The sequence below is a fragment of the Equus caballus genome, chromosome 15, assembly GCF_041296265.1.
Source record: "Equus caballus isolate H_3958 breed thoroughbred chromosome 15, TB-T2T, whole genome shotgun sequence".
Lineage (NCBI taxonomy): Eukaryota > Metazoa > Chordata > Mammalia > Perissodactyla > Equidae > Equus > Equus caballus.
In genome coordinates this window covers 58,098,429-58,112,259 of record NC_091698.1, presented here as the reverse complement: position 1 = coordinate 58,112,259, position 13,831 = coordinate 58,098,429, and the positions used below count along the sequence as shown (strand labels likewise).

Sequence of the window (13,831 nt, the reverse complement as noted above, 5' to 3'; positions counted from 1 at the left end):
TGTCCCACTCCTTTGGGAGCTTTCCACTGTGTTGGTGCTAGTTGGAATCTTGTGTGTGTGTGCGTGTGAGTGTGTGTGTGGTGTTTTCTTAAAGAAGGAGTTGAATTGACGCCAATAGGTCATCCTCCCCTGATGAGCACACTGCATTATGATTATTCCTCCCCCGGTGCGGTGGAGACCATTCTGCGCGCCCTTAGGTAGTCGGACATCACTTATATTTGAGGTTTTCAAAGTAAAGGAGGAAGCTGGCGCTTTTGCGGAGTCCAAAATTCGCCTGCGAACTTGGGCACTAGAGAGTTCGGTGGAAAGAAAAGGTGACTGGGAGTTGCACAACGTTTGTCTGGCACTTTCCACAGAGAAGAGTCTAATAGTGGGGGGGTTGCGGGAAAGGAGAGAGGGAGGGAGGGAGAGAAACACCCTCCTCCTCCTGCAGAAATTGCACCTCTGCCTGAGATTTGGGTATCATTTTACCTGTATTTAGAAAATCCACCACCGCACTCCCTGCACCAACCACTCAACTGCCTCGACTTCCATTAAAAGCGGCTACTGAGACCAAAGAAAAAGGGAAAGACTGAGGAGCGGGGGGAAGACAAGTAAATAAATAAGCGGGAGAGCGAGGGGGAAGGGGAGAGAAGGGAGAGCGGGAGCGCCTGGGACTGGAGACGGCGGCAGGTTCAATTAGCTAAACAAAGCAATCATGGCGGAGTGTTTACATTGGCAGCGCCGCCCGCCGCCCGCCGCCGCGGCCCCGAGGAGTCGGCCGAGTGCCCCGCGCCCTGGCCGGGTAAGTGACGCGGCCGCCGCCGCCGCCGCCGCCCGGCCGCCGCCCCGCCCCGCCCGGCGCCCCCGCGCCCCGCGCTCCCCCTCCGATCGCCCCGGCCCCCTCCTCCTGCCCCGGCGCAGCTGGGCTCCGCTTGGATTTCGGTGACGCTCTGGCTCTGCTGCTGCTGCTGCTGCTTGTGCAGCAGCCATGGGCGAGGGGTGGAGAGACTAGGGGCGGGGGGACGCAGCCAAGCCTCTTGGAGAGCTGGACCCCCTGCACTGCTTGTCGCCTCGTGGGGTCAGGCGCCCTCTCCCGCAGGGCCGGCCCAGCTCGCCGTGCGCCCCCGCCCCCTGGCCCGAGGCGGAGCGCGCCGCCGTCCCCGAGGTGGGGCGGGGCCGTGCCCCCGCGGGAAGGGCCCGCGTGGAGGGCGAGGATGTCACCTAGTGACGAGCACCGGGGAGGGCCGCCGTCTGCCCGCCGCAGGGTCCAGTGGCCCTCTTCGCTGTCTCCTTGTGTACTCCCTCTCCCTCCTGCCCTCCTTCCCCACCGCCTTTCTCTTCTCTTCCCCTCCTTTCCTCCTCCCCTCGTTGTTTCTCTGAGGCCGGCCTTCAGGTGGAGAACCTGCGCAATGAGTCACCTCCAAAGGCTGACCTTGCCAAAGCCACTCACGTCTGTGAGAGCTTTTCCAAAGGCTGACTCCTTCCTCATCTTTTTGGTCCCAAGGTTCACTTTTTTCCATAGCATGGGACTCTTGCGTTCCTACAGAGGCTTTTAGACGGTGTCTTTGTGCGAAGGTTGGCACAGTGGTACTAGGAGGTTGGCTAATGACGGGAGGAAAACAAAGGCAACAAATAGGAGGAAAAATAGAGGGCAATGTCACCAACAACAGAGGGGGCTCTCTGTTTTCCTAGGAAAGATGGTTTCCTTTGCGAGACTCCTTCAAGCATCATCAGCATGAAAGTGGCATATTTCCTTTGTAAAGAGAAAAACAAATCTTTATGTCCTTCAATTTGATCTTAATTTTCCTTCCAATAAAACTTTTCTTTTAATGTTTAGTGCACTTAGTAGTTTGCTTTTTCTTTTTTTCTTGCCTCCCCTTTTCAGAACCTCAGTTAATGTATCTTATATGTCTGTGTCCTATTTGGGAGAAAATCACAGCTAAGGACTGTCAGAGCAGGACTGAAGTTGATGGCATCTATACAGCCTTGGCCACAGGCTTGGCTGGGGACCAGAGCAGCAGAATCAAGCCCAGTTGTATCCCTTGCACACATCCTTTTGAATCTCTGACATCATGCATCTGATGGTTTGCTAATGGACATTGTACTTTGTAGTTCAATGAATTGCTGTTATCACCTGAGAAAGAAAATGCTAATGTTAAAAAAAAAACAACTTGTGTTATCATAGCAATTATTATATCTTCTATACAAATATGATTCAAATGAATGATTTCTTGATTCATAATTTTTATTAGGCCCTCTTGAAGGCCCATCTGGAGTAAGATATGCTCCGACTTTTTCTCTCCTTCCCCTTGAAAGAGGCAAACACTGGTTAATTGATTCTCATTTATTAGATTTAACCAAATTATATCTATTTTTTGCTTGTTAGTCACCAAAGCAGCTTTCTATCCAACCCGCTACATCTTTAATAAAACCAAACTTATTTTACAATTGCTATTTGGCAGGCTTAGTCCTACACCTTACCATCTTGCTACTCAGTTCATTTTGACCATTGACGTTTCCCATAAGATTTACTCACAGAGCAGGATAGAAATGGGAGTGGGTGTTAAACCTTAGCTCGCTCAAGAACCCAGAACTTACTGGAGTCAGAAGCTCCAACTGAAGATTGTGCATGTCTGTTTACAAGGTCGCAAGCACCTTAGAAAAACAAAGTTGGTGCTTCCATAAAGAGCTTCTACCTAGACACTTGACTCACCAGTTAGCTGGAGATTCCATTACTTAGTAACCCTGAGCACATTCTCATAAATGGATTTTGTGTTGACTCCCTGCCCGTACCAGGTCAGAGATCATAATCATGGAAGGGAGTGAGTTGGCCTCCAAAGTGACTTTAACAGAAGCAGAAATATCAGTCTTTGGGTTATAGATCTTGCTGACCCATTAAGGGTCAGTAAATTAGTAGATGGCACTTGAGTTGACACTTCTGATCCTAGCTTAATGGGTTGATTAACTGATGGCTGCTATCTTCATTATGAGCTATTAGCACATTGTTAAACCTGAACTTAAAAATGTAGTCTATTTTTAAATTAAAAAAAAAAATACCTGAACTTAGAGTAAGAAATTGTTTTTATGTTTACTCTTTCTTTACCAAGGTTAATCAATGGCCTTAAATTTTCTTTTAACTAATGAAGTTAGTTAAATAAATCCTTTTATAGAGGAAAGAAAATTCAATACTATAACTATATGTAACTTTGGCATGCAAAATATTATCTGGTTAGTGAATTTGCAACAAACACAAAAATAGCCAATTAAAAACACCATTTCCAAGTGGAAAAATACATATAAACATTACAGATTTACAGTCAACATCCTTCTCATTAGTAGCTAGCTGCCTGACTCTCTTATTCTTCTATGTGCGTTTGAGTGACTGTCAAGTTTATTGTATGATATTTAGACTTCCAATGATGGTTTGCCTAACTTGCAGGCTAGGAATAGCTCTTTGTAGTGGTCAATGCCTAAGCTTAGACTTTGCCTACCTGTAAGTGTTAACCTTAGGCCCTAATGAGGCACACATTTGTGATCAACATATGTTAGAAATCAATCTCTACACTGTATTGTTAAATCTTTGGTGTGTTTCTTCTTCCCTGGCCGTCTTGAATTTCTAGAACATTCCAAGGTAGTTAGAATCCTGATGGATTGGCTATGATCAGTGATTACTCTTTAATCTCACCATTTGATAATCAGTGTGTCAGTGATGCCGGGAAAACTGCTTAAAAGCTTGCAAAATTTATACTGCCAGTCTTGTGATAGATTAGGAGTTGTATAGATTGCTTCATATGGAACTTCATTCCAAACTCAGTCTGTTCTTCTGTCAGCTAGGGTCCCAAAAGGGGCAGTAATTTTCAGTAGAGATTTTTGAATTGATTAATTGCTAAACATTTATTAAAATGAAAGCAAAAACAAAAATATAATCAAACCCAAGAATTATTCTACAGAAAAATATAGGAGAATTAGGATATTTTTATATATCTACCATCAAGGCTAAGAAGGGTGTCAAGGAAGACTGATAGTTTCAAAAACAAAAGATTGTCCCCAGAATCGTGAGAGGCCACTTAATCTGGCAAAGAGGAGATCATTGATGACCTTAGGGTGGGTAGTGTTGATTGAGGGGGTAGGATCAAAGGCAAGATTGTGGGAGGGCAAAGAGGGAAAGATGGTGAGAAAGCTATAGTAGATACTTTTAAAGAAAAAGCTTTCAGGGTGACGTTCTTGAAAGGTCCTATGGTTGGCAAATCCTCAGTTCACAAGACCCAGTCTCAGAGAAAATAAGATCTTAGTAGAAAGAGAATTAAAACAGCATTAAGTACATTAAAAACTCCATAGCAAATAAAAGCTGTGGAAGACACCTGCCTTCACAGCTAGCCACATTTGTCAGTGTTAAAAGCCTGTACCAACAGGTAATCCTCTTGAATCATCTTCTTCAGTCCTTTGGGGACACATGGCTACAGGATTGTGATCCGCCGAGGCAGACGGTCCCCAAGCTCTAGGGTACACAGATTATTTTTGGCTTTAAAGTGTTTGAGTCCATTCTTACTTGAAATTCAATGTCTTTTGCACTTGCTTTCTCCCTTATTTCATTTTCTTAAGCCTTGCCAAAATGCTTTTGTAACCATATAGCCTTTCTACAAATTATCTTGGTATTTAGGGGAAGTTTTCTCTTTTCTTTTTTTGGAGGGGGCTGTGCATCTGGTGTCAAATCTGCAGAGTTAGAGGATGTGCTGTACGCAGGTCTCACTCTGAAACACTGGACTGCACAGCCGACCAGAGAGAACAGCAACATTTATTATCCTGTCCTGCCACTTGAGTGATTGAACTGAAACTGTAATATATAAAAAGATCGTAGGCTTTACCTTTGTATACATATAAAGTGAGTTATTTAAAATTTGTTTGGCAAGAGTTCATTTTATTGTGGATGGTATATTATGAGAAAGCCACTGGCAGTCTAGTGGTTAAGAATTGGCAGAGCGCTATGGCCTGAGTTCGTTTCCTGGGCAGGGAACCACACCACCCGTGTGTTGGTTGTTATACTGTGGCGGTCACATGTTGCTGTGATGCTGAAAATTATGCCACTGGTATTTCAAACACCAGCAGGGCCACCTGTGGTGGACAAGTTTCATTGGAGCTTCCAGAGTAGGATAAAGGACCTGGCCACCCACTTCTGAAAAAATTGGCTGTGAAAACCCAGTGAATAGCAGTGGAGCATTGTCTGATATAGTGCCGGAAGCTGAGAGGATGGTGCAAAAAGACTAGGCAGGGTTCTGCTCTGCTGTGCACAGGGTGGCTAGAAGTCAGAATCGACTCCACTGCATTAACAACAACAATATTGTGAGAAAGGATGAAGTAAAAGCAAAACGTTTGGCTTCAACAATCTGCAGATAGAAAAGTTTTGGGTTTATTTAAATACGAATTTGATTTAATTAAGGTGGCTTTGAGGTATGCTGTGTACTTGGAGCAGGCAGGAGTGGGGGCTGCTATGAGTCAGAGGCCGTGGAATACAAAGTGGGGCAGAAATGATCCTCCCTCCATCTTCCCTCCTGCTCACCTCAGAGAAAGCAGCACTATAAACAACCAAGCCCACAGAGCAAGACTAACCCAAATCAGTGGAATCTGCATCAAGGGAAGGCAGAGTTTCAGAGAGCAGCAGCTCTCGGCATCACTGGGTTTCCAGATGCATATATCAGAGAGTTCTGTGCTAGTGAGTAGAAGAGCTCTTCGAGAAGAATCTTGTCAGGGTAAAAGGCTGGCAGAACTTTGCTAAGAGGCCAAGGCCCCAGCCTTGGTCACAATTGGCCTCCATCACTACCAGCATACAAGCCAGAACCAGGCAGAAGATGAATCAGAAAGCTAGGTAGGCTTCACATGACGGACATTAGGTGGAGGTGTGGGTATTACCCAGAACTCTTTGTATAGGGAGAGCAGACCCAACTCTCTTGCCAAATCCAGCTCACCAGTGGGTTAGACTTTTTAATATTCTATTGTATCCCTATTGTGCTTGTTTTGTGGGGAGGGTGGAGGATTGGTGTGGCTGCAAAGATTGTATGGACAGAGTAGGAAAAGATGGAGGCTGATAAAAATGGAGTAACCCAGGATTAGAATGTAATAAAACATTCATAATATAATATTCCGAAGGTGTAGAGTTTGAAAGCAAAAACCATATGCTTAAATAAAACTGTTCAAGATTATCTTTTCCAACAATGCGCTGGAAGTTACTTTAACTTGCTCTGAATTAATGTGTCAAAATTCTTATATCAAGCCCTTGTGTGTGTTGCCACAACTCAATGAAATTTTTAAATTCAAAGAATATACTCATATAGCACTTCTGTCGCAGAGCCATCCTTTCTAAATGAAAGGTTCTAAATATAGCCCAGGTGAAACTGAACACTGGGAAGAGACAGTGAGTTTGACAATAGCATTTTATTATCAATTGCCATAGTTTCCTCTATACCAACACGTTTTGAAAATTATATCTTCTTGAGGGCATCACATATGATTCAACAGAACTGATTAAATGACAAGAACTTCCTGGCTAAAACAAAACAAAACACAACAAGCATCAAACATCTTTCCCATCTCATAATTAGTTGAAGGATGATACTACATATATGCAAGAGGCTCTGTGAATATCTCTAAGAATATCATACAATCAAGAACACACATAAAACACAACATATTGAACATTCAGACCAACATCTCCTGAAAAATTGTCTTCTGTTTTATTTTGCTTTTTATGGCTACTTCAAATTTTCAGTAGTTTAAGAATAATGTATAAATTTTCTATTATTGTTATAAAAATTACTACAAACTTTGTGGCTTAAGACAACACAAATGTATTATCTTACAGTTCCGTAGGTTAGAACTTTAGCATAGGTCTCATTGGACTAAAATCAAAGTGTCAGCAGGGTTGTAATCCTTACTAAAAGATCTGAGGGAAAAATCCATTTCCTTGCCTTTTACAACTTCTTGAGGCCACCCACATTCCTCGGCTCATGGCCCCCCTTCCTCCATCTTTAAAGCCAGCAATATTGCATCTTTCTGACAATTCTTCCATAGTCACACCCGGGAAAAGTTTTCTGCTTTTAAGGATCCATGTGATTTAATTTGGCACACCTGAATAATCTCATCTCCTGGTCTTTAATGAACCTTAATGACATTTGTAAAGTCCCTTTTGCCATAGAAGGTTTCATATTCACCGATTCTGAGGAGTAGGGTGTGGACATCTTTGGCAGGGGGTGGGGGCACGTTATTTTGCTTAATTTTTAATTCAACTTTCTCCCTAACTGTTAATTTAGGTTCCTCTAGAAGCAGATGCTAAGGCAAGGATCCCAGGGTCCCAAGTTTATTTGGGAGTGATACCAAGAAATGGTGATAAGGAAGTGGGGAAAAGAGATAGTGAATAAAAGACAACAAGTGGTGTATTATCAAACAAGTTGCCACTGGGAAATTGAAGTTTAATCCCACTGAGGTACTCTGAGGGATAGTATAGAACTACGAGTTATTCTAACGGAGGGTTGAGAAATCTCCAGCATTTATCCTCCCAATCCCTGTCCTTACTGGTCCAAGCTGCTTCAAAGGCTATCATCTCTCTGATGTTTCTAGCTTGTCTTGCACGTGGGCCCAGCATGTTCCCCCAGCCAGGCTGAAGACCTAGAGCAGAGATGCACAGCAAGCAGGCTTCAGCGTGGACAAGTGAGTGCCAGGAGTTTATGTGTGGGGCACCAATGGGCACCTCTCAGATTTAATTCATCACCAAGTCCTACTTTTTAGTGTTCCTCCGTAATTTCTCTGACACTTCCCTCGTTCTGTGGCTGCAGTTCAGATCAGCTTTTCTGCATCGCTCTGCTAATCCGTTCTTTCCACCTCATGTTCTGTTCCACTCCAATTTGTGCTCTATATGGCTTCAAAGTTTGTCTTTCTGAAAACATGGCTTTTATGGTGTTACTTAGACAAGCAATCAAGCAAACAAACCAAAGTCTTCATCAATTTCCCATTACTTATAGGAAAATTTAAAAATAAAAATCCTCAGTTTGGCCTGCAGGTACATCCATTGTGGCCCCATACTACCTAATCTTTGTCAGCTCTTAAGCCAATTTATGTTTATCAACTTTACCTTGTCCCTGGAGAGCAGGAGAACAAATCCAATTTGCCTAACGACGTTTTTGCTTTGCTCATAGTCCTTAACCCTTTGGATCTAAGTCTGGATGATATGGAACTTTTCACCTGGCCCAGGTGAAACACTCTTGTGACTTGTCCCATGACTATGTGTGAGCCCATCCTATGCTTTCGTTTCTTCATGCTCTTGGTCATGGAGTTTCTTTTTCTGGGCTAATGATCTACCCCTGCCCATCCTTCGAGGTTCAGGTGAAACCTTTTCCTTCTCCCTCTGGCCTTTCCTTAGGCCAGCCCAGCTGGAAGTGAGGGACCTCTCTTCTCTGAACTCTTTAAAGCTGCTATTTTAGCTTTTATTATTTTTTGTTCATAATTTTAGCTGTCTTTTCATAGAATGTAAGTTTAATCTCCTCAGACAGTTCTAAGGCCTTTGAAGATAACAGGACACCACATATTTTTGTCTCTCAAATCCTAGAATGTTTTGGTTATAGTATGTACTCTTCAGCTATTTGTTGATGTATTTGTTAAACATAAATAGTCTTTTTTTTGGGAAAAGTATGAGCAGCATGTTTTGACCAAAGAAAAAAACTAATTAAGGGGGAAAAAAAATCAGTATTTTAGTGACATGCACTACTGCTGTGCTACAAAGCAATTCATTACTTGAGTTGAATGATGAAAGAATCTAATCCTTTTTCTCTTTCTTCCTTCAACCAAGCAAACTAAAAAAAAAAAAAGTTAAAGACACCAACAGGTTTGAAACTAAGATATCTAAAAAAGCATAGACTAGAAGTTCGGATGTTTCCCTCTATTCTTCACCTAGCCCAAAGGATGTGGCGAGGATTACAAAGGATCTTGCCCTTTTTGAAAACTGATGTGAAGTACAGTTAAAGCGTATTTGGGCTTTTTCATTTAAAATTTTTAAATTTTAAAAGAACCTTGGATATGATTGCACTTGCAAAGCAAAAAGTATCCAGTGGCTTCTTGCATGCTGGTTTTTCTGTTTTTCATTGGAAAAAAATCCTTGTTGTCATTTTGGTCTCATGAGTAAGGGAGGTGACTGCAGAAAGCTGGGAAGCTTGGCTGACGATTCCTTATGGAATCAGCATAGCTGCTCTTCTGTGCACAGTTATATGCATCGAGGCCTATGTTTGTGTTGCCTTTTTAGTGTTGGAAATAGTGTTTCACACTGACTTTAATCTGGCTCTTTGGACCAACAATGGCATTGCAGTAACCCAACAGAATAGAATAAATTTATCTATTTATTTTAGCGGAGCATCATTTGCTTATCTCTGACCTCATTAACACCTATCATTTGAGTTAATAATCAATAGATACTGCTAGTAACACTCTTTAGTAGGTCTCAGCCCTGCGAGTTTAGAAATACTGATGCCTGGGCCCTGCCTGCACAGATTAGGAGGCAGTAGGTTTGGGCTGTGGTCTGGGATTCAGCATTCTGAAATTACTCCAGGTGATCGAATCAGCAGCCAACACTGAGAACCACCGCTCTAGTCCCTATCCTCTGCAGGCTGGCAGAATGTGGATATTGTGGGTTATAGAATTTATAGATGATACAGAAATCATCTACTCTCCTCTCCCAAGCAATTCAAGAGTTGAACAAGCAGATCTGCAAGTATTAAGAGGAATGACTCATATCAATACAACAGGAGTCAGAGCTAAATTTCAGGTCTCCTGACTCCATAGTCCTTTCCTACTTAAAGTGAAGTCCCTGGACTAGCAGTGTCACTCGGGGGCTTGTTAGAAATGCACACTCTCAGGCTGTACCCCTGACCTCCTGAATCAGAGTCCGCTTTTCAAACACCTTCCCCAGGTGACTGGTATTCGCATTCCTTTGGGAAGCCCTCATCTTAACCATTGCTTATCTGCCATCTCTGAGAGTCCGGAGTTTCATTTGCCTCTATAGCCTCAACATCTAGCACAACACTTGGAACTTGAAAGGTGACTATTTGTTGAATTTTAGATTCATTTTCGTTATAAAATATGTTAGACGTATACTTTTAAACAATTTGTTCTTTGAATAAATGAACTTGATTGTCCTTTCTATATACTGTTCAACACTTCATCTTTATGAGCCTTTATTGAGCATGTGTTTTGTACTAGGGACTGTAACTGCAAAGGTAAATGAGATACTGTCTAGGAACTCACTGCCTACTTGGGGAAAAGAGAGGGACAATTAACAGATGTGATAATACTGTGGGGTCAGAACCACAATGGAAATACTGTGGCATAAAAGCCTACAATGTTTACTGTGGGAACGTGGTGAAAGAGCATTGGGTCTGGGTCTTTGGAGTAGTCTGGGATGGTCTTTGGGGTGGCCTTGAGGTTTTAAGGGCCAGTGAAAGCAAAGTTGGCTCCAGACACTATTCAGGAGTCAGCCAGCTGATGGGGGTGTGGGGATGCAGGCAGCACTCTGCAAAGGGCTTTCTGAGGAGACAGAGCAGCCCAGGCAAAGGCTCGGAGCAGAGATACCCCTACCTTGTGTGTCAAAATAGAAGGAAAACTACCCTCAGAAATGGCTGCTCTTGATCATCTAGTGGGAGGAAATGCCGTGGAACACTAAGGATCACAGGAGGTGGGTGCACAGGAGACAAGAGGTTCCTGCGTTTCATATCCACCTGCCTTTAGATGTAAAGGAAAAGATTTAGAAAACCAGAGGATAGCCCAAACATTTTGCAATTTGGAAATGTGACTAGCATGTTAATTGGGTATGCATTACAGTGTCGAGTTGGAGGTTCTGTAATTGTGCTCTTTTGGTTTGTATCCTCACGACAATCTAAATTTCAAAATCAACAATAAAAAACCGCAGTCCACTCCAATCCAGAAGGAATCACCCAATTCCAGTCCCTTCAAAGTACCTTCCCTTTTCAAGTGAGACTGTGACTCAGACCTGTGCTGTCTTATACAGTAACTACTAACAACACGTAGCTATTGAGTGCTTGAAATGTGGTTCGTCCAAATTGAGCTGTGCTGCAAGTATAAAATACACGGCCAGGGTTGAAAGACTTATTACCAAAAAAGGTAAAATAGCTCATTGATAATACTTTGACTACATGTTGAAATGCTAAGTGGAGACATTGGGGTTAATAAGATATATTATTAAAATTAATTTCACCTGTTTCTTTTCACCTTTTTAATATAGCTACTGGAAAATTTAAAATTAGATATATGGTTCACATTATATTTCCAAGGGCAGAACTGGCCTCGAGAATTTCAACCTGAAGATGCTACCAAATAATTTTTTTTCTCTTCCACCCTGGAAACGCACTCCCAGTTCCATTTGTGGCTCCAGATGACTTGGAAGTGGTTTTAGCTTTAAAGTTGTTTTTCAATAGTTGTGACAAATTGGGGTGAAGTCAAATGAGCAACAGGCAAAATTTAGCCTTTACCAAGTATTTTTTAAAATTTTAATTTGTCTTTTAAACATCACTGCAGTTATTTTTATTTCCTGGTTATGCCGATTTGTGACTTGTCCAACTCCTTCCCAGTAAAGCCTGAATAAAATGCCATTGTCAAATACACTCTTTCTAAGCTGTGTTATTTGACAGACGCTGGGTAGGACAGAGCTTCCGGTTCTATTTTCACTTCAGTGCAGATGTGAAAGTTCCAGTTAATGAGAGCGTTGTGTAAGTGTTTGTGTTTCAGGAAGAAAAGGCCCCCCGAATCTGCCTTAAAGCTTTAGATATTCTGTACAGGGAATAAAGTGACATGCTCAAATTAACTGTGGCCAGACAGATCCACATGATATGAATATAAATGTTTGAGTCTTGTTCAAATTAAGGTTCTTGGTATCAGGGAAAGCTTTCTCGCCAAGCCAGTCAAAATCACTGTATCTCACTCTTCTGCTGGGGTATATAGTACAAAATTTGCATTGGACTCAACTGTGAGATTTTATTCAATATATTTTAATACATTTAAAGGAAACTTCTTCAGGGGTCTAAATTTTGGGGTTCATATTTCTTTTCTTTGCTTTTGGGGAACTTCAAAAATCTTTTTGCTTTATGTTCAATGGTTACATGGTTAATTGGAAAGATTCTGTGGAGGCTAGAATTTGAATGTTGGAGTCAGCAGACAGGTTTCCATGCCTTACTATCTGGTGATCAAAAGCAGGGGAGTTTACCAAAAAAACAGCTTGCTGAAGGACTAATTCCTTGAATTGTTATTTCTCCAAAGATTATTTCTCTGAAAATCAATTCACCAAAATCCACTTCCACTAGGAAGCGATTCATGGAGTGACCAATTTGCCAAATCACTGATTTATCAAAACTTTCCTTCTGTTCAGCTTTCCTAAGGTTTATAGCGAATCCTGTTGTCCAAAGTGACTGCAGCAGCTTTGGGATATTTCAAAGTTTTAGTTTGATTTGGTTTTAACTCATCTCCGTTTTTATTTTTGCTGCAACCGTTTTGCATTAACTAATGGATAGGCTCTGACTAAACTTCAGTGTGCTCCAGGTTTTCTCAGAGTCTCTGAGTTTTGGGAATTATAATTAATGTATTTCAAATTGTAGTGTTGTGCTTGTCTTAAAATCAAGGACTTTTTATAAATCATAAGGATAAGGTAAGTTTCTGTCATCCAATTCATTTTTAATCTGGTCCATTCCCTTTTGTCCAGTTTTGATTGATAGATTTGCTAACTGGATAAATCAAATGGATTACCTGCAATATATTCTAAATGTTTTTAAAGTGTCTGAAATGTGAAACATATAGGAAATGACATTTAGCTGATTTGGACAGACAAATGTGCTGCAGAGCTGCTGGCCTTAAATGGCCATGGCAAAATAAAAAACTCAACTAAAACTAAGACTAAACAATATTAAACTGACTCTTCAAAATATCATTAAGGGCTGTTGAACCATCCTATGCAACTCAATTTGCTGGAAATTTTATAAAATGCGGAAAGTTTATGACTTCTATTTCTTTGTTATGTTGACTTCGTACTAGTTTATGGGAAGATTCGAAATGAAAGGCAATACCATTATTATAAACAGTAGAAAAGAAGCAGAAATGCCCAGAAGGGATTTTATAATGGGCCATGTAATTGGGACCTCAAAAATTGACATATGCTAATCACCAGTACAAAGTAAATTTAAATTCCTAAAAACTGTTGCCATGAAAACAAAATTAAAACAGGCAACTAAAACTTTAAAAATACTCTTCAAAGCTTTAACTACTATGGATAATATTAATTGCTGTCAAAGTGATAGTTTAAAGAAGTAAGTTCTTGATAAATTCAGCAAATTGGCCACTCTTCAAATTCATCATTTGGTAAATTGGCCCTCAGATGAGTGGATTTCCGCAAATTGCCCTCAAAGTATATGATTTGGGGCAAGTTAGTCAACTCTTCTAAATCTCACTTGCTTCACCCGATGAATGGGGATGATAAAGACGACTACCTCTTAGGGGGCTCGTGAGGATTAAATGAGGTAATGTATGTTACCTTCTACTTAGCTATTTCCTTTCCCTTGGAATCAGGGTCCGCCTATGGCTGGGCCACTAACCGACTCTGCCAGCTCATGTCAATTTTCTGGGCCTTAACTTTCTCAACTTTAAAGTGAAGGGATTTGACTAAACTATCCTTAAGACCTCCTTCTACCCAGAGAATTCTATGGTGTTAAAAACAACAACTTTGGCCTGCTGAATCAAGACCTTCTTAGATCCCAAACCTTCTGAGGCTTAGGTTCCATGGAAGGACAGAATTCGTGGATTAAGGTAA

General features: G+C 41.6%; 1 long non-coding RNA gene across 4 annotated transcripts in view; it reads left to right on the top strand.

The window, feature by feature from the left end:
• The first annotated feature begins 366 nt into the window (after nucleotides 1–366).
• The window catches only part of LOC111768098 (uncharacterized), a 592,572-nt gene continuing 579,107 nt past the window's right edge, over nucleotides 367–13,831 (top strand). For all 4 annotated transcript variants that reach the window (XR_002800153.2, XR_011426439.1, XR_011426438.1 and 1 more), the window contains exon 1: nucleotides 367–784. This is a non-coding gene — a long non-coding RNA (uncharacterized lncRNA). The remainder of the gene's footprint in view (nucleotides 785–13,831) is intronic.